The 24,820-nt window shown below is 44.1% G+C and overlaps 1 protein-coding gene across 7 annotated transcripts in view; it reads left to right on the forward strand.

The window, feature by feature from the left end:
- The window catches only part of APBB2 (amyloid beta precursor protein binding family B member 2), a 405,358-nt gene that overhangs the window by 315,347 nt on the left and 65,191 nt on the right, over positions 1 to 24,820 (forward strand). The gene's annotated exons all lie outside the window — the stretch shown is intronic.

Consider the following 24,820-nt stretch of genomic DNA (forward strand, 5'->3'; position numbering starts at 1 on the left):
TTTTTGAGACGGAGTTTTACTCTTGCTACCCAGGCTGGAGTGCAGTGGCGCGATGTCGGCTCACCGCAACCTCCGCCTCCTGGGTTCAGGCAATTCTCTTGCCTCAGCCTCCCGAGTAGCTGGGATTACAGGCACATGCCAACATGCCCAGCTAATTTTTGTATTTTTAGTAGAGACGGGGTTTCACCATGTTGACCAGGATGGTCTCGATCTCTTGACCTCGTGATCCACCCCCCTCGTCCTCCCAAAGTGCTGGGATTACAGGCGTGAGCCACCGCGCCCAGCCCCACATTCTGCTTTTTTATTGCATCATGTGGTCCTCTCTAATGGGGTTGCAGTCTACCTTGGCTTATCACAGCCAATGTCAACCAATGCTGGGCATTAGCGCATTTGATTCAGTTCCAAGTCCTAAATCAGAATGGAAGGATTATGGCAAGTATTCATCAGTGAAAGAATAAGCATTGTGCTAGAACCAGACGTGAGAAATGGTCTGCAAAAGAGAGAGCTGAAACGTCTTCTCACTGCCGATTGGATAAACCTTCCTGGGAGCACAGTCGCATCTTTGAGCTTTTGTAACGGAGTGATGAATGATGACAGCTGGGCCAGGTGCTTTGAGAGAATGGGTGGATGGATTATGTGTGCACACCTGTCACTCGCTTGCCAGAGCTGTAGCACTGGAGAGATGCATTGACATGAACTGGTTAATTTTACAGGGAAGCTCTCTGGTAATATTTGGTAATCGTTAAAAACATTTTGCTTTGGTGTAAGGCCGTGGGTGTAAGATGCTTGAGCTTTTCCGGGTTCCTTTCCTCCAAGTTTGTTTTTAAGGCAGGAACTAAGGCGTGGAGCTCATTACATACATGCACAAGTAGATGAGCTTTTTCTTAAGGTCAGATTGTCAGTGGATTGTATTGATGAGGTTTTCAGGTCATGCTAACTCTTTTAAAATGAAGCCAAATGCTACATGTCTGGAAGGAAACAAATGATTCGAACTCCAGTTGACAAAATTATTCAAGTTCTCTGAGCCTCAGTTCTCTCATCTGTGAAGTGAGGATCATAGTAAGGACCACAACACATATGTGTATGTGCACGTGTGTGTCTACTGTAATCGGTTCAGTGATGGCGATGTGGCAGATGCTTCGTGAATGTTAGCCCTTGATTTTTAAACATTTGCTAGCAGATGCAGCTAATGACATGGCATCCTTTTAAAGACAGTGAGGGTTGGGGAGGAGTCAGACCTCAGGAAGACTTGAAGTACGTTTGATCATGTGATCTATAGAATGAGAGGCTGTTCCAGACCCTGATGAGTTCAGTTGTCCTACAAAGCAAGAGCTTCCCGCCCCCACACCCTGAAGAAATCAGTGTGAATTAGGTTACATTGCCTTGGTTATGTTTTTGAAACGTGGGCTGTATTACTCAGGTTTTTAGATCACTTCTTATTCTCACCCAGTGTTAGCAGGTGAATATAATTTAGAAATATGATCAGGGTTCCACATAGGCTAGCAGGACCTCAGCAAGATCATGGGGTCGTGGGTGCCTTCAGCTGGATTGGCATGGAAGCGGTAAATTTTAAAAATGTGTTTGCCAGTGAAAGGCTCTATTTCTCGCCTTTGGTCCCCTGAGTTTCCATTCCCCGGAAGAAGGAGCCTTTGTACTGCTTTTTCACTTTCCTTTGCTTTTGATTCTTTTTTTTTTTCCTTAACAGCAATTTACAAGAGCAAATTCAATTTGTAATGCAGCAAAGGAAAGGGGTTTTCACTTTGCATGAATAAAACATAAAAGTGTTTCATTTTGCTTGCGAAAAACGAGCCCATTTCGCATTCTCTTTTTTAACTTTCCTTGCTGAGAAAGTGGAATCTCTTAGGGGATTTCTTGATGTGGTTAAAATGAATAAGAGAAGTATGTATTATACCAGACATGAAGGGCGCAAAATCTTGCTGCAAACCCAGAGTGCTTCCCTGAGCCACATCATTTCAGAAATTATCCAAGTATTTTGGATGTCACATTTTCTTAAGGCTTTCAAGTAGCTTTGATTTGTTTTGAAGAAATTCCATAGGGAATGGGTTTACTTTGCATGAGGAGGCGATCGGCTATGGCTCCCCCGCTGAACCCCAGGGCTGAGTTGGAGAGATCTCTTATTATGAATAGCACGAGGAGTTGAGTCACATCAGACACTGGTCTTCTATGGGGTTTTGGTTGTTGCTTGTCTTCTTGAGAGCCATGTCTGTCTTTATTACGGTGTTTCTTGGGGCCCATTTGCTTTACTGCCTGGCAAAGTGGGGGCTGCTTCCTTTTTCTTGGCCATAGCAGACTTGTGTTCCTTTTGATCAGTGAGATAAATGTCATGGCTCCTAGAGATGGAGGCTGGGGCAAGGGGTTTCATGAGCTTTATCTTTCTAATCCAGTGCAGCCCCAGGAGCACCAGGTTGGCCTGCTTTGCTATGCAGGTGAGGTGCAAAGGAGGGCGTATGCAGGTATGTGTGCTCTGGGCCTTAGAGCTGGCATTTCTGCCCTTGGCGACTGAGGCCAGTGACCGGAATGCCCCCTCTTGTCTCTGTGGGTCTGCCAGGTTACTGTCCCAAGGGTGGGTTGGGAGGGATGTCCCCACCCATTTTCAGGGACCTGTGCTAACTTCTGGCCTCAGTGTTCCTCTTATTCACTCAGACCCCGGCGAGTGCCTTCCTCCTTATTCTTTTGCAGAAGTACCAAAACCAAGCAAACATCATTTCTTTTTTTTTTTTTTCTTTGTGAGATGGAGTTTCGCTCTTGTTGCCCAGGCTGGAGTGCAGTAGTGCAATCTCAGTTCACTGCAACTCTGCCTCCCGGATTCAAGTGATTCTCCTGCCTCAGCCTCCTGAGTAGCTGGGACTATAGGCACCTGCCACCACACTGGCTAATTTTTTGTATTTTTAGTGGAGGCAGGGTTTCACCGTGTTGGCCAGGCTGGTTTCAAACTCCTGACCTCAGGTGATCTACCTGCCTCAGCCTCCCAAAGTGCTGGGATTACAGGTGTGAGCCACCGCACCCAGCCCAGACATGATTTCTGAACACAGGGAACTTGGAACAGGGACTCCCCTTTTGCCTTGTGGTTGATACAGGCTCATCTTCTGGGTAGGGGCACAGAGACCCTGTGTACTCATCAGTAGGCCCTAGAGTCTGCCAATTTCATCCATTTCCCACAAGAAAGGAAAATGGATATTGACAGAGGGCTTCAGACCCCATAAATGGGATTTTCCCAAGAGGCTTCTCTATCAGTATACCATGAGGTTTAATCAGGTAAGATGTTATTTGTTTTCTCTTGAGAAAAACAAAAAGATTCTACAGTCACTTGATAAACTGAGTTAAACCAGAGTACACTGGGCCCTCTCAGAGGTTTTCCTATGCTGAGATGCACTAGGACTCTGCAAGAAAGCGTTTCCCAGGCGTGGCTGGAACCCCTTCCTCAGTGGAAACACAATCATATGGAACACACTTCAGGAAATACTGCTCTGGTTAGTAAACTCATTCATTTAAATTAGTGGCAACAATAAAGTGCTGTTTTTTATTATTTAGAAAAAATTGGAATTACTTTTAATAACTATTATAAGTGGAGACCCCATTGGGCCTGCTCTAATGAAGATAAAATTCCTTCATAATGAATAGCAACTCTCCCATCTAAACTCAAAGAATGGACTTAGAGGCATGAAGAACAGCAAAGTGAGACTTTTTAATAACAGTCTTGGAAAATCAGGTGTCTAGTGGGCAAGCACACCCAGGACAGTCACAGCAGGTAATTTATCTCCTGGCACCAGTCCCTCCCCCAGTTCCTCACTGGCTGAGTACTGTGGGATTACAGTCTTCTTGGACGTTGCCTAAGTTCATTATCCCCCTTAGAAGGTTATACCCCATCCCCCTCCCCTGTTAAGTTTTGATTTCCCAGTAATGAAACTTTCTTCCCTTTAATGGGCTGACCCCTCCTCTACATTGTGTTCACTTCTTGTGACTTTCTAGGTGCATGAGTCATGTGGTTTGTTACATTTGCAGGCTGGCTGCCAGAACTTAGATTCATCATGCCCTAAAAATGAACCATTTAAAATGTTTCCTCACACAACCTTCAACAGCCATGATGTGTGCAATTGCTATTTAAACAGTGCCTTCTTACTCAGGTTATGCTGACCTTGTGATGTTGCCTATGCTCACAGACTATATACCCAAACTTCTCCTCCTAGAAGCTATTTAGTACCTCTCTTTTCTGGTTTTGATGAATAGCTTTTAATAAAATCTTTTTGTGTCATAGATTATTTACAAATTTCCAAATAAGGTTATCTTGGACTTGATTCTTTTGTCTGATTATGACCTCAGAAACTTTTGTCTAAAGAATATGGTCTCCATTGTACCAAAACTTTTTTTCATATTCTAAGATATTCTCAGCTGCTTTTATCCACCAAGACCCTGGCTCAAGGTGTTTTATTTATTTTTATTTTTAGAGACAAGGTCTTGCTCCGTTGCCCAGGCTGGAGTGCAGTGGCGTGATCATCACTCACTGCAGCTTCCAAATTCTTGGGCTCAAGCGATCCTCCTGCCTCAGCCTCCTGAGTAGCTGGATCTACAGGTGCTTTTTATTATTATTATTATTATTTATTTCGTTTTGTAGATACAGAGGTCTCACTTTGTTGCCCAGGCTGGTCTGGGACTCCTGGCTTCAAGCAGTCCTTCCACTTCGGCCTCCCAAAGTGCTGGGATAGCAGGCGTGAGCCCCTGTGCCTGGCTACATTGTTTTAGAAAAGGCTTTCGCCACATCTACTTTATGTTCTCGTTTTCATGCCAGTGTTGTTTTACTGCTTTGTTTTGACTTCTTTTGAAAACACTGCTTAATTTTTGGGAGGAGTTCAGGGATCCTGAGGGACACTGGGATTAATTATTTAGAATATGCAAAACTTTGACTCATAGGTTTTTAGATTTAAAAGGTGGTTTAGTAGTCAGTGTCTTTCAGTCTCTTTATTTTAGAGGTTAGGAAACTGTAGACAGAATAGTATGATTACCTTAGATAACCCATGTAGTTTGTGGCAGAGCAAAAAGCACACCCCAGGTATTTTTGCCAGCCCAAATGGGAAGCTACTCTATCAATCTTGACAAGAGATGGTGCATGGTCTAAATGTCCTGGGGTTGCAGGAGAGGAGAGGCTGGGTCAGATGCGTCCTAAATACTATGCTAGAGAGCAGCAGGACACAGAAGTCTATGGCGTGGTCCCTGTCCTTACAGCCCGGCTTCTTCATTGAGGAGGTAAGACCACATGAATGAATGGAAAGCAGAGGTGGACAAACCATGTTTCTGAGGCCTGTTTTGGTGTGGTCCATGAGCTGAGAATGGTTTTCACATTTTCGAAGCACTGTTTAAGAAAGAGAATGGAGGGACCCAGGTATGGGAACTCAGCACAGCCCAGCTCTTCACAGAAAGAACATTTGAGTAGTAACATATTCAGAATGGAATGAGGCAATCTTTGAAGTTGCTGGATATAGAAAGTCATTGTGAACAGAGTCAATGTTTTTTGGCAGTCTCTATTTCCTTTCCTAGCTGTGTCTTCTAGCAGCATTTGGGGGTACCTGAAAGCACTGCCCAGCCCTGCTACTGTTCCTTAGAGCTAAGCCTAAGTGAGTTTATTTTTCCTTTTTTCAGATGGAGTTTCACTCTTGTCGCCCAGGCTGGAGTGCAGTGGCATGATCTCAGCTCACTGCTACGTCCACCTCCCAGGTTCAAGCGATTCTCCTGCCTCAGCCTCTCTAGTAGCTTGGATTATAGGCACACGCCACCATGCCCAGCTAATTTTTGTATTTTTAGTAGAGACAGGGTTTCACCATGTTGGTCAGACTGGTCTTGAACTCCTGACCTCAGGTGCTCCACCCTTCTTGGCCTCCCAAAGTGCCTGGGCTTACAGGTGTGAGCCACTGCACCTGGTCTTTTTTTCTGAAGGAAAAAAAAAAAGAAAAAGGATGAGGTCTGGCTCTGTCACTCAGGCTACAGTGCAGTGATGTGATCATAGCTCACTGCAGCCTTGAACTCCTTGGGCTCAGGTGATCCTCCCACCTCGGCCTTGTGTGTATTATGATGGGTGTAGGCCAGGCTGCTGCCACAAGTACTCTGCAGTCCACTGGCTTCAGTGCCAGAGGTTAGTTCTCATGTCGTAGCCGCAGTTGGCACCTCTGCGTGGCAGAACAGCTCTGCGTCAGGGGCTCAGGCTCTTTCCAGGTTGTTGCTCTGCCATCCCTCAATTGCCATCCTGGCCAGGCTAAGTGACTTGTCTCCAAATTGAAGACACCTGAAACTTGGGTACCTCATGTACACTCATGTTTCGCTCACACCCCACTGGCCACACTCAGCTTGCAGCCAGGACCCTGGGAGCTACAGTCTAGTTGCACAGACATTCGCCAAGTTAAAACTCAACCACCAAAAAAGAGGTTTAACAGCCAATGTTCCGATGAAGTATGAAAACCAATCACCTCAAGTTTCTCGCCCCCACGGCCTGTTACTTCCTACTAGTGTCATTAAGCAGCTGTCCCTCCACTCCAATCCCACACTTCCTCGCTCAGCTTTGTGATGCTGGGGCTGAGACTCTACAAACCACGCCCCTGCTTCTCTTGTCTGCTCCCTGTTAGACTCTGACGACTGTGCAGCACTCGAAGGAGAATGGCCAGGTGGAGAAGGAGGAAAGAACTTGCTCTTTCCTTTGCTTCCTGTTTCTCGGAGCATCATCCTAGAAACACATCTTTATCCCAGTTCCTAATCCCGTTTGCAGTTTTTCCAACTTCACAGAAATGCAGAACTGGCTTCATCACATGCCTTCTTCAGAGATTCCATCACAACCAGCGGGCAAGCCCTCTTTTTCAGTGTGGGTCTTGGCCCTGGGGTCCCTCCTTCAAGCGTAGGGGCACCACCAGCAGCTAACAATGCCTCTTCCTCTGCAGTCAGAGGTTTTGCTCCAAGAGGCTCCTCTGTGTAGCGTCTGTGTTTTAATGATGGCAACCTCTCTCCTCTGTTCCCTCAACCCTGCAGGTCAGAGCCGGCGCTCTTGCAGATGCAACCTCCATGGTGGCTTTCTCAGGATCCCCTTTTGCCATTGTAGTTACTAGTTAAAATTCTTCATGTGCTAATCTCCATTCAAATGACTGGTGTGGTTTCTGTCTCTTGCCTGGTCCTGCTGGTCCCCTTCCTGATTGACCTTTAAGATTGAATTAGCACTGACTAAAGGAGACAGCCACTCACACAGTGCAGAGGGTCTGTCCACCATATGGAGGGCAGTCAGAAAGCTTTTCTGAGCAAGCCAGTGTGGCTCTTCTTTCTGTTTAACTACACGACACTGCAGGTGACACCGCAGCCCTTGTGCCAAGGAGACTTCCTTTCTAAATTGGTAGAAATTGTCCATGATAAAGGGCAGTGTTTTAAGTGACAGTGAGTTAGAAATAATGGGTCTTGGCCGGGCACAGTGGCTCACACCTGTAATCCTAGCACTTTGGGAGGCAGAGGCAGGTGGATCACTTGAGGCCAGGAGTTTGGGACCAGCCTGGCCAACATGGTGAAACCCATCTCTACTAAAAATACAAAAATGAGCCAGGCATGATAGTGCACACCTGCAATCCCCACTACTTAGGAGGCTGAGGGAGGAGAATCACCTGAACCTGGGAGGCAGAGGTTGCAGTGAGCCAAGATTGGACCACTGCACTCCAGCCTGGGTGACAGAGCGAGACTCTGTATCAAAAAAAAAAACAAGAAAAGAAAAGAAAGGAATAATGGATCTCTGGTTTTTGAGCGAATCTGAAAATTCTCTGTTTTTCTTGGTCATTGTTTCTTTTCCTAGGAGTGATTAGGTGGGGTCTCAGTGTGGGAGAAGTAGAGTTTCCTGATGACATCTAGTAGGGGATTCTTTGAGCCAGACAGTAATGAAAGATTGATGGAATTCCAAGATCTGCTGATGAAAGTTTAATCTATCTATGTGCTGTCTTGCCTCAGGGAGAAAAGTCTTCAGGGAGAAACAATAATTCTCTCCCTACACTACAGTATTGTCTTGACCTCCAGAGTTAATTTCTTTTTAATGCAGCTCCATGATAAGCAGAGGCATCAGGATTTGCTTGACCGTTTTGCTGACTTACACTGTGGTTCTATTTTATCTATTTAAAAATGGCTTCCCTGCCTTCCATTAATCATGATGGGATGTTTGTGGTACTTTCAGCACAGAATAACCTTTAAGGAAGGACACTGTAAGTGATTGTCCAAGAATAGTTTCCCTTAGAGGAAAGTGGGAGGGCATTTTCAGACAGATCGTTCATGGTGGTACTGTCCCTGTTCATGAATATACGAAGATGACAGTTTTTCCTGAGAAATACGTCATCCATTTTGGTAACCCCAGTTCATTGCATAGTTCAGGATTTCTTGTGAGCATGTTTCAGCAGCAGCCAGTGAAGTGTGGGGGCTTGAAGCTGTTGTGTCAAGAGACAGCAGAAAAGTCTGATGGTGATCCCTGAACAGCTTCCCTCTCATACTTCCTCTGAGTCCTGAGCCAGACAAAGGATGGGCCTTTCTGGATGCAGTGGGAGGGAGATCAATCATGTTTGATTCTCTGTGTCCATCCTCACAGTACCGCAGTCTTCTTCGAATACTTGGTGCATTCCAGGAAAAGAAGTCATTTGAGTAGAGAAATAGCCTAACAACCCACATAAATGTAGATGAGTGTCTTTGAGAACAGAGAAAGCCATAACCATTATAACCCGGAACTTATGCAGATGTTCAATACATGGTTAAGTGCTCGAAGAATTGCTAAAAGCCTCGTATTGTTGCAAAGGAATGTGCAGTCACCACTTTTCCTACCTGAGTTGTCACCTGGAACCATTCTACTCAAAAGTCATCCTCCTGAGATTTTTGGTTTCCTGGGGAGTCCAGTGACTTTGAATGTAAAGCGGCACAGTTCGTCACTGGGGAAGAAGAATTTGAGAACATCAGCTTGAAAGCTTGAACTCAAGGAGTCTTACTGTGTATAATTATGTCAAGTTTTGGGGGGGGTTTGGTGTTTTAAATTTTTTATTTAATTTCTTTTCTTTTCTTTTTTTTTTTTTTTTTTTTTTTTTTTTTTTTTTTTTTTTTTTTTTTTTTTTTTTTTTTGAGAGAGTTTCACTCTTGTTACCCAGGCTGGAGTGCAATGGCGTGATCTCGGCTCACCGCAACCTCCGCCTCCTGAGTTCAGGCAATTCTCCTGCCCCAGCCTCCTGAGTAGCTTGGATTACATGCACTTGCCTCCATGCTCAGCTTATTTTTTGTATTTTTAGTAGAGACGGGGTTTCACCATGTTGACCAGGATGGTCTCGATCTCTTGACCTTGTGATCCACCCGCCTCGGCCTCCCAAAGTGCTAGGATTACAGGCGTGAGCCACCGCGCCCGGCCTTCTTTTTTTTTTTTTTTTTTTTGAGATGGAGTCTCACTCTGTCACCCAGGCTGGAGTGCAGTGGCATGATCTGGGCTCACTGCAGGCTCTGCCTCCCGGATTTAAGCGATTCTCCTGCCTCAGCCTCCAGAGTAGCTGGGATTACAGGCACAAGCCATCATGCCCGGCTAATTTTTGTATTTTTAGTAGAGACAGGGTTTCACCATGTTAGCCAGGATGGTCTCGATCTCCTGACCTCGTGATCTCCCCACCTTAGCCTCCCAAAGTGCTGGGATTATAGGCCTGAGACACCGTGCCCAGCCTATGTCAAGTTTTTGAGAGCTAGAGAAGGTCAAGAGAAGGAATACCGGAGTAGGAATCTCACCATTTGCAGTGTAATTGTGATTCCTCCCTTGCACTGATGTTAGGGGCACTCTGTGTCCCACTCTCTCCATCCGCAGTGGAGGTCATCACTGAGGTAGTGGAAATATGGAGGTGCTTTTATGCGAGGGTCGTAAGTGCCATTATTCCCAGTGGCACTCTTTTTATTAACATAGTAATAGTTCCTTGAAATACTGCCCTGGGTCAGCTGGGCACGGTGGTTCACGCCTGTGATTCTAGCACTTTGGGAAGTGGAGGTGGTCAGATCACCTGAGGTCAGGAGTTCGAGACCAGCCTGGCCAACATGGCAAAACCCTGTATCTCCTAAAAATACAAAAGGGCGTGGTAGCACATGGCTGTAATCCTAGCTGTAGAGGCTGAGGCTGGAGAATCACTTGAACCCAGGAGGCAGAGGTGGCAGTGAGCCGAGATTGTGCCATTGCATGCTAGCCTGGGTGACAGAGTGAGACTTCGTCTCAAAAAAAAAAAAGAAAGAAAAAATACTGTCCTGGGTCAACCATAACATAGTACTGAAAATAAGGAGAAATTTGACATGAGACCTTAGTACTATTGTCTTTTACTTTTAATATCTAGAAATTATCCCTGGTTCATAGTGATTAACAAGTTGGTGACTCTTCATAGAGTTCTCTGGAGCTATTCGATGCTGTCCTTCAAAAGCTAAAATTGTTGTTTAGCGCCCCCCAAAATGGCTTTGTATTTTTCTCACGTCAGAATTGGTGTTTAAGTATCAGAGCTGAAAACTTAAGCCTTGGAGTGGATTGTGTTTGAAGGAGTTATTTTTTAATAGAGAAAAATGAGAATGTATGAAAACTATACTGTCATGGATTTTCAGCCAGCCTTGAGCCCTTGGGTGGATTGACAAAGTCTCTGTCGCTTGGGTGCCAGGGCTTCCCGCTGCTGTCGTACGTGAGTCCACGTGAGGCTGCACCAGTTTCCCTCTGGGACCCACCTTCTGGTCTCCTCCTGCTCACTGGCTTCTCCCTTTAGATAAGAAGACAGTAGAGCTCTGTTCCCTGAAGTCCCTTGGAGCAGCGTACTCTTTGGGTCAAGCACTGTGTCCCATGTTTCTTTGTTATCACTTCAGCTGGGAATCCTGTTCTTCTAGGCTATTCCCCAAAGAGTGACCTAGGGACGTGCTTGTTTGAAAAGAGAAGACAAGAAAGAAAATCAAAGATAAGAATTAGGAAATTGAACCCAGAGTCCTCAAGCAAGAACCCAGTTTCCAAGTGTAAAAATGTCTTGGGAGCAGAATCACGCAGGCACGGTCATGGCAGCCAGAGGACAGAGACACCGAATCAGACATGGGGCCAAAGAAAAAGAAGAGAGCCAGAGAGCGGACTTAAAATGAAAGAATTAACCTCTCTAAACTCAGGAAGAATCATTGAGGCTATAAATAAAAGAACACAGAGAGGGTGACAGACAGGCTCTGACACCATTCACTTATCTAGAGGAGTGCGATGGGGGAGGGGAGAGTCAGAAAAATAAAACCCAGAAAATGTTCTCATTCAGTCAGAGATTTTACACCAGAAATACGCCAGAGAGGAAGAAACATTTGAAAGTCCTGAGGTGGGAGAGGATGAGGTAGTGGGGGGTTGGCAGGGACACAGAGGATGAGAAGATCCGGGCGGGGGTATGGCAGGAACACAGTGGATGGAGATGGATGCTGACATGGCAAACAGGCGGGTGACGTGATGGGAGGACAGAGCCAAGCAGACGCAGACACCTTTCTCTCTGCAGGTAATGCATTCGAGAAGCTTCTAGTTGTGTCTCTTTTTGGGGGAAGGGGGGTGTTTGAAAAGGAGTTTTGCTCTGTTGCCCAGGTTGGATTGCAGTGGCAAGATCTTGCTTCACTACAACCTCCACTTCCCAGGTTCAAGCGACTCTCATGCCTCAGCCTCCTGAGTAGCTGGGATTACAGACATGCGCCACCACACTGGCAAATTTTTGTATTTTCAGTAGAGACGAGGTTTTGCCACGTTGGCCAGGCTGGTCTCGAACTCCTTGCCTCAAGTGATCTGCCTGCCTCAGCCTTCCAAAGTGCTGGGATTACAAGCATGAGCCACTGCCCCTGCCTGATTGCCTGATTGCTTCTCTAATGCCCAGTCACCTACCCTGTCTTGCCAAGTCTGCCCCTTTAGGAAAATGCTCCGGCTGCATTTCCAAGGGCTACTTTTTCTCTGCACAGAGTACCCTGCCTCACTGGAGAGCCATTTTCAGGCAGGGCTTACGAGCCCCATGCCCTGTACCCTGAGCAGCCCTGCCCAGCGTGTGGCAGGTCATGATAAGAGTTAAGAGTCACTTTGGCCCTGGATGGTAGTTAATGACGCATGGTGACTCCTGCGTCTCTGATCCCTAAATCCTTCCTTGCCTCCTCCTGAAAAGAGAGCTGCTGAGCATAAATTTGTTGGAGACAACGACAGAAAACCGTAAGTCTCAGTCTTCAGCTCAGCAGAATCAAACGTGTCTGTGTGGTCCTAAAACCAGGTCTCTCCCAGCAGGTGAACTAAACAGGGCACAGCAGGATGTTTGCAGGAATTTTATATATAGCACCAATTAAGGCATTAATGTCATTTTTCAAAGAGTTCGCCCTTCTTTGATTACCAAATCTGTGAAATAGAGATTTAGTTCAAATTGAAAGTGTCTGATCCCCTCTGACCCTGGCCCTCAGCACCCTACCCCCACATGACCTGTCTTTATACAGACCTAAAATGAGGATGGGAACAAAGATGAGAGGGGACAAGCCATTCCTAAGTCCATAAGTAGCATCTGAGCTCCAAAGAATTCAGTTGTCTTTTGAGAGAAGCCTCCCACATGCCATGAGTTTATAAATAGTGGGTACGGCCCAAACTTGGCTAACCTAGGTGAGGCCACCGTGCTCTCAGATGGGTAACAGCTATGTGCTGGGATGCCAAGACAAATCTCTTATACTTTATGTGGCCAAGACAGAGATTATTATCTTGAAACATCCACATTCCTGACCCTATTTTCAAAGCTGTTCTTTCTATTCGTTCTCCTGTGTTCTCCACGCATTCACTCATTTTGGCATGTGTTCATCCACTGGACTTAGCTGAGCCACTGTGGTTAGTGGCTCTGCCATCTAGTCAGCCACACAGGTCAGCAGTGTGGGAGCCCCCGACCCTGCTCCTGTAGGTCCTCCCCACCCACAGTGGTGCTCAGCCCTAAGGAGTCTGCCTCCTTAATACTTAGGCCAGAGTTAAAAACAGGCTGTCGGCCAGGCGAGGTGGCTCACACCTGTGATTCTAGCACTTCGGGGGGCCGAGGCAGGCAGATTGCCTGGGGTCAGAAGTTTTAGACCAGCCTGGGCAACATGGTGAAACCCCATCTCGACTAAAAATACAAAAAATTACCTAGGCATGGTGGCAGGTACCTGTAATCCCAGCTACTCTTGAGGCTGAGGCAGAAGAATCACTTGAACCTGGGAGGCAGAGGTTGCAGTGAGCTGAGATGGCGCCACTCACTCCAGGCTGGGCAACAATAGTAAAACTGGGTCTCAAAAAAATTAAAAGAAAACAAAAAACAGGGTATCATATAGACAGTGGGTAATGATTCACATATCCCTCAGCGGGTAAATAGATAAAAAAACTGTGGTGTATCCATACAACAGATATACACACAGCATTTAAAAGGAAGCAGCTATTGATATAGTCGGCCCTCTGTATCTGCAGATTTTCTACATCGACACATTCAACCAACTGCAGATGGGAAATATGTGGAAAAAAACAATGCAACAATAAAAAATAATACAAGTTTTTCAAACAATACAGTATAACAACTGTTTACATAGCATTTGCATTGTATTAGGTATTATAAGTAATCTAGAGATTATTTAAAGTATACAGGAAGATGTGCATGGGTTATATGCAAATACTGTGCCATTTTATACAAGAGGCTTTTGAGCATCCTTGGTGGTCCTGAAATCAATTCCCTGCAGACACCAAGGGACAACTATATACGTAACAACATGCTGAATCTCAAAATAACCGTGTGGAATGAAAGAAGTCAGACCAGAGAAAAAGGTAGCATGTGATTTCATTTATGTAAAATTCTATAAATGCAAGGTGAACTAATTTGTAGTGACAGAAGGCAGTTCATTGATTACCTGGGAAAGTACAGAGGCAGGGATTATAACAAGGCAGGAAGAATCTTTGAGAGTTATAGATAACTCATTATGTTGATGGTGGTGATAGTTTCACAGGTACATATATGTATGTCAAAACTTATCAAATTGGATATTTTAAATATATATATAGTTTATTGTGCATCAATTATGCCCAGTAAGTTTGCTTAAAATAAAATTTTAGGCCAGGCACGGTGGCTCACGCCCGTAATCCCAGCATTTTGGGAGGCTGAGGCGGGCGGATCATGAGGTCAAGAGATCGAGACCATCCTGGCCAACATGGTAAAACCCTGTCTCTACTAAAAATACAAAAATTAGCTGGGTGTGGTGGCACGTGCCCGTAGTCCCAGCTACTTGGGAGACTGAGGCAGGAGAATTGCTTGAACCCTGGAGGCGGAGGTTGCAGTGAGCCAAGATCGCGCCACTGCACTCCAGCCTGACACCTGGTGACACAACAAGACCCTGTCTCAAAAATATAAATAAATAAAATAAAAATTTTAAAATATGCAGTGAGTGCATGCCAAAGATTTATTTAACTCATAACTGGCTACCAACGCCAGTTTGAAGGAACCTAAGAAAGGCTGAGAATCTTCTAAACCTGATAACCAAGCCACCAGGAAGCACTTGTGCTTTCAAGAATTTGAGGTTTCAAAAAACCTCAAGCCAGGAAGAATCACACACATATACAACTGCTGCCTAGTCACATCGTAATAAAATGGTTGAAACTAAAGACATAACACAAATCATGGTTAATGTTCTACTGGCAATGAAATCCTCACCCTTTGGGGTCTTTTTTTTTTTCATAACAGAAAGTTGCAAAAATTACTTGTAACATATTAATGTTCTGCAGATTAGCAGCTACTGTCACAGAGTCTGAGCTCTAATCACTAGCAAAGTTAGACAAAAACACATTTCCCTAGAGGTGGGCTGTTCATTTCTGTGATGGCCTTGAGCACTTGAAACGTAGCTATTCTGAATTGAAATGTGCTGTAAAGTGTAAAATACGTGCCAGAATTCACAAACATGTAATTAAAAAGATGTAAAATGTCTCAGAACAATTCCATATTGATTACACATTGAAATGATAGTATTTTTGACATATTAGATTAAATAAAATACTAAAATTAATTTCACTTCCATTTTCCAATTGTTTAATGTGGCTACTAGAACATTTTAAATTACTTATTGTGGCTTGCATTGTATTTCTGTTGGACAGCACTGCCCTAGTAAAGTAAGGATCCGTTAAATATTTGCTCTGCTGTGACTTTGAAAGACACACTGTCCTCCTTTTGTCTTATTTCCAAGTGTTGGTTAATTTTTCTTGACTGCTTCTTATACCTGTTCCTCCACCCCTGATCTTTAACTCCCATCTGTCTCTATGTCCTCGACAATCTTCAACCAAGTGAGTTTTCTGATGGGTAAAAAAACATGACATGTTCCCTGCTGCTCAGGATGGAGCCAGAGCCCACGATGTGACATGTCAGGTCTCATCCCTCCCTGCCCCCACCCCAGGCAGCACAGCTGAGCCAAGCACTTACCCAGTTGCGCCCGACTGTGCCTTCACACGCTTAACAGAAATGTCACACAACAGTTCTGACTTGCACTGTGTGCCCTGCCCTTTGATTTTTTTCTTTGCTACTCTTTTCTACTTGTTTAACTTTTAAAATGCTGTTTCTGACCACTGATGGGTCATAGTTTGAAAAACACTGATCCTGGTCAAATTTTCGAAAAAGTTTTTGAGCTGAGCACTCTACCAGCTTAGTAACTGGTGTTTAAAGGAAAAGAGATTCCACACTCACGTAATTTTGGGAAACACTGTATGCAATGTCCTGCTCCCAGAGGAAACCCCTAAAACACACAGCTGTTGAAGGCTCTGAGCTGTCCTGCAGTCAACACTGGATGAGCAGAAGACACGTTATTGGCGTCCTTATCAGTGAACCTTCAGAGGGCCAGCACTGCTCAGACCTGCCAGGTCAGAAAACACTGATCTAGGGATTCTGAATGATAACGCTGTATCAGGACACAGGATAGCAAAGCCGGATTTTCAGACTTTCATTTACTTAGCACCCTGCCACCCCCACCTTCTGTGCCTTCTCTGAAAAGTGTTGTATTCTTATGAACAGCACTTCCATTGCATTCAGTACATTTGTAAGTGATGATCCTATGAAGGAAATCTATACTTCTTTGTTAATATCATCACTAAAAACATCCTTTATATTGTTAAGTTGCCTGTGGATAAAACACTGAAATGCAGATCTCTTTTAGATTTCAGTATCTATAAAAGATTTTATCTCAAAGTATTTGCATGTAAGAATTTGGTCAACAGGGGAAATTGTATAGTTTATCATGTTTCCTTTTTGCTAGGAAGTTTCAAGATAAATCCTCAATTGTAGTAATTAAATCAGATAGAATCATATGACATTACTGTTTTTGTGGATCAGAAATGGTTGAATGTGGTTCCAACTAATATTTAGCCTGGTTAATTTATAGAATTACTTCCTCTTTTTTCTATTTGGCTTTAAATTTCACTTTTCTAAATTTAGAACCTGTTAGAGTATGTGCCTTTTAATTAAGTGTAAACCACTTAATTATTTTGGGAAGGAAATGGGATATAAATGTTGATAAATAAACACAGTTCAATTGTAATGCCCCATTAACCAACAGAGTGTTTGAAATACAGATTTTTCCCTGACTTCTCTATTATTCAATAATTGGGAAATGCTATGCATTCTAATCCAGGAGTATTTTGAGGGTATTTCCCCCCTCTGTAAAATCCCTAAGCAGCTAAAAGAACAAAAAGTTAAAAATTTATCTCTACAGCCAATTAATATTTATTGACCTATCCAAATGACACTGTGGCCTTCTCCATTAATCAGAGAATAATAGTGTCACAGCACCACCTCAGCCCTAAAGGTACTTGCTTGCCAAACCAGTTTTCTCCACCACCAGGAATCTCATTGCAAAGATTAGCAGCAATTACTAAAAACATTATAGCTAATGGATGGTGTGAAGTTTCTTACTGTTTCCCCTACAAATTCAGTGGCCTAGAGTGATTGTCTCAGCCCATTCTTGCCTAAAGGAAATGTTCTGATTCATCTCTGTACAGCTTTGAGCTTAAGAGTTGCTTTGTCCTCTTCATTGTTGTAATTGAAGCTTATAAGAGAAGTTATTTATTAAGAAAGATAAAACCTGATACTATTCATTAAATTCAGGAAGTCAAGGGTTGAAAATAAAGAGAAAAATTTTTAAAAAATAAAAGATAAGGTTTAAATATGTCTGTCTACACTGTACAAATTAGAGTGCTTCTTTTTAAAAAAAGAGAAGATGATATATATCTTCAGTTGTCAAATCTTGGGTCATTTCTAATCATAACATTGTTAATCATTCCCTTAGGCCCCAGGGCCATGCTGATAGAACAGATTATACCATAGAATGAGGCTACTAGAGTATTTTAAATTCTGTAGAAGTATGCTAACCAGGGCAGGAGGATAGAAATGGCTGTCATCATCCAGATAGGGTACCATCTGTTTTTGTTTTGTTTTTTGAGATGGAGCCTCACTCTGTTCGCCCAGGCTGTAGTGTAGTACTGCAGTCTTGGCTCACTGCAACCTCCACCTCCTGAGTTCAAGCAATTCTCCTACCTCAGCCTCCCAAGTAGCTGGGATTACAGGCATGCTATGCCATGCCCGGCTAATTTTGTATTTGCAAAAGAGACGGGGATTCACCATGTCAGCCAGGCTGGTTTCAACCCCTGACCTCAGGTGATCTACCCTTCTCAGCCTCCCAAAGTTCTGGGATTATAGGCGTGAGCCACTGCACCCGGCCCCACCTTTTTTTTTTTTTTTTAACCTTTGTCATTATAATGTAACCAGATTTCTTCCTGTGTATCTTACAGTGATCTGCAAAATTGGCTTTCTTCATGTCCAAGGCCACATCTTCCTCATTCCTAACTTGAGATGTCAAGCTCCTCCCTCCTCCTTCCTCTGTTGATCCCATCTAGCTTTCTGGGGATTTATTAGACACCTATGTATTAAGACACCCATGTCTGCCACTCTGCTTGGCATGAAGGATGTAGCCATAAATGAGAACATCATGGTCCTTGCCTTCATGGGATGTACTAAGAGGAACAGACAGGTAATGACATGGCTCCATGAGTCCCATGAAGCACTTTGTAACATGACTGTCAAGCCATATGCCAGTGTTATGTGACATCCCTGTTTTTAGACTCTAGAGGTGCCACCTGTTCTGTTAGCCTTTCTATCACCATTGGGTGTCCTTCAGCACAGGCTAGGTTAGACTGTAATGACAACCAGAACTCTCAGTGGCTAACAACAACTCTTTCTGCTAAATGTCCATAGTAGATTGGCTGAAGACACAGCTCCCTGTGTCATTGTCCTCATTCTCTGTCTAAAGCCAATGATACAGTCACTATCTAGACTAGAGTACTGGCAACAATGGTGGCAGAAGGAAAAGATGCGCTGACTCGGAACGTTTCCGCTGGAAATGGTGCTTAGTGTTTTTGCTCACATTTCACTGGCCAAAGCAAGATGCGTAACTGCATCTCACTTCAAGGGGTGGGGAAATATACACCAGTCCTACAAATGGAAGTGAATCTTCACAGCACACCGCGCCCTGTGCTGTCTTTCATCCCTGCAGTCATGCAGATCTTCATGGTACTACATCTCTTCAACCTCAGGTTGTCACTAATGTCAGATGTATGTGTCTCCCTGGTTAGATTGTGAATTCTTTGACGGCCAGCACCATGTCTTAAACTTCCTTGCGTGTGATTCAACATGATGTTATCCTTATATTAGATGCATAAAAATACTTTTGATTGTCTGAAGGGGAGAATGAGGGGAGAATAATCAGAACTCTGTGCATGTTTTGACACAATGCTTTATGGTTTACTGAGGATCTCTGGACATTATCTCCATTAGTCCTTTCAGGACTATAGGGACTATAGATGAGGAAACTGAGACCTAGAACTTGTACACAACTTCAGTTTTATACAAAAATGTGGCTGAACTGTATCTGAAACCACGAATTCTAAATTAATGGGTCAGTGTTTCCTATTCCTTTTAGCTGTTAGTGTGGACACCCCAATTATCTTGTGTTGTGTGGAGGTCCACACAAGGGAAGGAACAGGAAACTTCAGAAAAGGAGTTGAGGCCGGGTGCAGTGGCTCACCCCTGTAATCCCAGCAATTTGGGAGGTCAAGGCAGGCAGATCACCTGAGGTCAGGAGTTCAAGACCAGCCTGGCCAACATGGTGAAACCCTGTCTCTACTAAAAATACAAAAATTAGCCTCATTTGGTGGTCCATGCCTGTAGTCCCAGCTACTTAGGAGGCCGAGGCAGGAGAATCCTTTGAACCTGGGAGGCAGAGGCTGCAGTGAGCCAAGATGGCACAACTACACTCCAGCCTGGGTGACAGAGCAAGACTCCATCTCAAGAAAAAAAAAAAAGAAGAGAAAAGAAAAGTAGTTAAGAGGCCCTTAGCAGCATAGGCGTTTATCTCTTGGTACTTGGGGCCCAGCAGAACTGGAATGGACATAGCAACAACTGCCAGCTTGTGCTTAGCAGGTTCGAGTATTTGTTTGCTGTAGCTGCAAATTACCACAGATTTACTGCCTTAAAATGACAGAAATTTATTCTTTCACAATCTGGAGGCCAGAAGTTCACTATCAGTTTTTTGTTGCTTTCTCTCTGTACAGAGACGGGGTTTTGCTTTGTCACCCATGCTGTGCTGGAGGACAGTGGCGCAGTCATAGCTCACTGCAGCCTTGACCTCCTGGGCTCAAGGGATCCTGCCTCCTCAGTAGCTGGGACTATAGATGTGTCCCACCATGCTTGGCTTTTTTTTTTTTTTTTTTTTTTTTAAATTTTTTGTATAGATGGGGTTTTGCAATGTTGCCCAGGCTGGTCTTGAACTCCTAGGTTCAGGCGAGCCTCCCACCTTGGCCTCCCAAAGTGCTGGGATTTTATGCTTGAGCCACCATACCAGGACTCCACATCGGATATTCTGGGCTGAAGGTGTGAGCAGCGCTGCACTTGCTCTGGAGGCCCTCGGGAAGAACCCATTCCGTGCCTCTTCCAGCCTGTGGTGGCTGCCGGCATTCTTTGGCTGCGGCCACATCACTTTATTCTGAGTATGTAATCTCCCTATCTCTCTCTTAGAAGGACGCTTATGATTGGATTTAGGGCTCACTCAGGTAATCCAGTATATTATCCTCATGTCAAATAATCCAGGATAATATCCTCACATCAAAATCCTTAATCACAACTGTGAAGACACCTCACAGTCCACAACCCTTTATTTTTTTTAAGATGGAGTCTCACTCTGTTGCCCAGGCTAGAGGGCAGTGGTGCAGTCTCAGCTCACTGCAAACCCCCTGGGTTCAGGTGACAATCCTCCCACCTGAGACTTCTGAGTAGCTGGGACAACAGGCATGAGCCACCACTAAAAATTCTTGTATTTTTAGTAGAGACAGGGTTTCACCATGTTGGCCAGGCTGGTCTTGAACTCCTGACCTCAGTTTTTCTTCTCACCTTGACCTCCCAAAGTGCCAGGATTACAGGTGTGAGCCATCACTGTGCCCAGCCATTTAATAAAAATGTGTGTATATAATCTATATAAGGTAACATTTTCAGGTTCCAGGGATTAGAACCTGATTCTTTGGGATATTTTTCAGCCTTCTACATTTAGGGTGGTGGGAGCCCCTTCTGCTACCCGTCTTTGCTCCTCCATCTTCCTCACCCAACTCTCTCTCCTCTGGGTGGTACAGATTATATGGCATCTTAAATGAAAGGGCCTTTGGAGTCAGGCACACCAGTTGGCTTTGTGATCTGCGTCTGTTGGCTGGGTGACTCTGGGCCAGTTACACACTGTACCCCAGGGCCCTCTTGTATAAAAATGGAAGCTTTGGAACCTCCATGCAGCTTGGTTGTAAGATGGTAAATGGGAGAGGGCCTGGCACAGGCCTCTGGCCCCCAGTGGGCCCTTGGGAGAGAACACTGTCCTCCTACTGCGCGGCCCCTCACTCCGCTCTCCCTCACCTGCGCTGGCAGCAGCAGGCACAGTGGGCTGGAGGCAGAAGATGCTGCTTGTTGAGATTCCTGGAGCACTTCCTCCCGTTTATTTTTCTCAGTAAAGTTAAAAACAGACAATGTTTATTAAATAATGAATCATTCTTTCCTAGAAGGATTATTTCATTTCATGGGTGAGCAGTTTATGTCTTCCCCCAAAATGATGTATAACGTGATTTGGTACCTAAGTTTTTAGACACTCGAATGTTTTTTCTCTCTTCCATTTAAACTTGAAGGTGGTGAGCATATTCACTCATACTCTGTTCATTTCAGGAGATACCCACAAGCAGAGTGGGGTATCTAGGGCCCACTTTGACTTCATATTTTCCTATTTCTATAGGAGTATATAGAACCTGATATGTTAGTGCTCATACATTTCAACATTCACTAAATAATAGGTATTTAGTAATAAATACCATAAGCCAGGCGGCACGAAGACGGTTGTGAGAAGGTAACACTGGAATGCAGCTCCCAGTGAATGAGATGCAGAGCGCTAGAGGACTCCACGATTCCAAACGAGGTGCTGGATTCATTTCGGTGGAACTGATAGGGCACTGAAAATAGCCCAAGTAAGAAGCCATAGGGCGAGAGTCGCCGGGAGAGGGGGGACATGTCCCCACCTGAAACGTGTAGCCAGCACGGAGGGTCGAGGGACTTCACCCCCTCAGTGCTCCAATTCGGATCCTGTGCTTACCTCATCCCTCCTACAACCCATGGTCCACGAGAGCCCTGCCAGACTGTGGGGCACCCTGAGTTGTTGATGCAAGTCTGGACAGCGGCTCCCACCAGGCGCGGCAAGTTGTCGCAGGGACCTAGGCAGAAGTTTGGACTAACGCCAGCGGGACGAACCATCTCACAGAGGAAAGCAGAGTTGAAAGCAGGGAAATAGACCATAAGGCCTGGCAGGCCCCATCTCCACAGAACTCAAACTGAAGCCCCCGCTAGAGAGCTTGGCAGCAAATACACCAGTTTGACCCCAACCGGGAAGAGCAACCTCTGGGAGAGAGGACATTGGGAAGGTGGGGCCAATCTCACCTGCAAACAAACTCCGGGAAAGGACCGCCCACCCAACAACCTGATTGAATCCGAGAGAGCCCAGCAACGCCCTCTACAGGCCAAAAAAGATGTAGCCCCAAACTCAACAGAAAAAACGTCCAGAGACTCCCTCTGAAATCACCAGCTTCAAAGATCAAAGGGAGATAAATCCAGACGATGGGGAAAAAAGCAGCACAAAAAGGATGAAACCACCAAAGACCAGAGCACCTCTTCTTCTCCCAGGGATCACAACTCCTCACCATCAAGGGAACAAAAAAAGACAGAGAATGAATCTGACAAACTGACAGAAGTAGGCTTCAGAAGGTGGGTAATAACCAACTTCTCTTAGTTAAAAGACCATGTTATAGCCCAATGCAAATAAATCAAGAACCTTGAAAAAAGGTTAGACGAAATGCTCACTAGAATAACCAGCTTAGAGAAGAACATAAATGACTTGATGGAGCTGAAAAAACACAGCACGAGAACGTCATCAGGCATACACAAGTTTCAACAGCTGAATTGATCAAGCAGAAGAAAGGATATCAGAGATAGAAGATCAAATCAATTAAATAAAATGAGAAGGCAAGATTAGAGAAAAAATAGTGAAAAGAAATGAACAAAGTCTCCAAGAACAATGGGATTATGTGGAAAGACCTAATCTATGCTTGACTGGTGTACCTGAATGTGACAGGGAGAATGAATCCAAGCTGGAAAACACTCTTCAAGATATTATCCAAGAGAACTTTCCCAACCTAACAAGGCAGGCCAACATTCAAATCCAGGAAACACAGAGAACACCACAAAGATATTCCTCAAGAAAAGCAACCCCAAGGCACATAATTGTTAGATTCACCAGGGTTGAAATGAAGGAAAAAATCCTAAGGGCATCCAGAGAGAAAAATCTAGTCACCTACACAGGAAAGACCATCAGACTCACAGTGGATGTCTCGGCAGAAAACCTCAAGCTAGAAGGGAGTGGGGGCCAATATTCAACATCCTTAAAGAAAAGAACTTACAAACCAGAATTTCATATCCGATCAAACTAAGCTTCATAAGTGAAGGAGAAATAAAATCCTTTATGGACAAGCAATTGCTGAGAGATTTCGTTGCTACAAGACCTGCCTTACAAGAGCTTCCAAAGGAAGTACTAAACAGGGAATGGAGCAACCAGTACCAGCCACTCAAAAACGTACCAAATGGTAAAGAACAATGAGGCAATGAAGAAACCACATCAACTAACAGGCAAAACCACCAGCCAGTAACAAAATGGCAGGATCAAATTCAGATACAACAATATTAATGTTGAATATAAATGGCCTAAACATGCCAATCAAAAGACACAGACTGGCAAACTGGATAAAAAGTCAAGACCCATCAATGTGCTGTATTCAGGAGACCCGTCTCAGATCCAAAGACTCACATAGACTCAAAAGGATGGAAGAAGATTTACCAAGCAAATGGAGAGCAAAAAAAAGCAGGGGTTGCAATCCTAGTCTCTGATAAAACGGACTTTAAACCAACAAAGATCAAAAGAAACAAAGAAGGGTATTACATAATGGTAAAGGGATCGATGCAACAAGAAGAGCTAACTATCCTAAATATATATGCACCCAATGCAGGAGCACCCAGATGCGTAAAGCAAGTTCTTAACGACCCACAACAAGACTTAGACTCCTGCATAATAATAGTGCAGGAGACTTTAATACTCCACTGACAATATTGGACATATACAACGAGACAGAAAGTCAACAAGGATATCCAGGACTTGAACACAGATCTGGACCAATCATACCTAATAGACATTTACAGAACACTCCACCCCACATCCACAGAATACACATTCTTCTCAGCACCACATTGCAGTTACTCCAGAATTGACCACATAATTGGAAGTAAATTACACCTCAGCAAATGCAAAAGAATGGAAATAGTAACAAACAGTCTCTGAGACCACAGAGCAATCAAATTAGAACTCACCATTTAAAAAAGCACTCAAAACGGCACAATCACATGGAAACTGAACAACTTGCTCCTGAATGACGAATGGATAAACAATGAAATGAAGGCAGAAATAAAAATGTTCTTCAAAACAATGAGAATGAAGACACAACATACCAGATCCTATAGGACACATTTAAAGCGTTTCTAGAGGGAAATTTATAGCATTAAATACCCACATAAGAAACAAGGAAAGATCTAAAATTGACACCCTGTTGTCAAAATTGAAAGAGATAGAAGAGCAAGATCAAAAAACTCAAAAGCAAGCAGAAGACAAGACATAACTAAGATCAGAGCAGAACTGAAGGAGATAGAGACACAAAAAACCCTTCAAAAAATCAGTAAATCCAGGAGCTGGTTTTTTGAAAAGATCAACAAAATAGACAGACCACTAGCCAGATTAATAAAAAAGAAAAGAGAAAAGAATCGAATAGTTGCAATAAAAAATGATAAAGGGAAAATCACCACCGATTCCTCAAAAATACAAATTGTCATCAGAGATAACTACAGACAACTCTATGCACATAAACCAGTAAGTCTGGAAAAAATGGATAAATTCCTGGACACTTGCACACTCCCAAGACTAAGCCAAAAAGAAGTTGAAACCCTGAATAGACCAATAACAAGGTTTGAAGTTGAGGCAGCCATTAATAGCCTACCAGCCAAAAGAAGTCCAGGTCCAGACAGGTTCACAGCTGAATTCTACTAGACATACAAAGGGGAGCTGGTACCATTCCTAAACTATTCCAAACAATACAAAAAGAGGGAATCCT

The sequence above is a fragment of the Cebus imitator genome, unplaced genomic scaffold (assembly GCF_001604975.1).
Source record: "Cebus imitator isolate Cc_AM_T3 unplaced genomic scaffold, Cebus_imitator-1.0 Scaffold425, whole genome shotgun sequence".
NCBI classification, from domain to species: Eukaryota; Metazoa; Chordata; class Mammalia; order Primates; family Cebidae; genus Cebus; species Cebus imitator.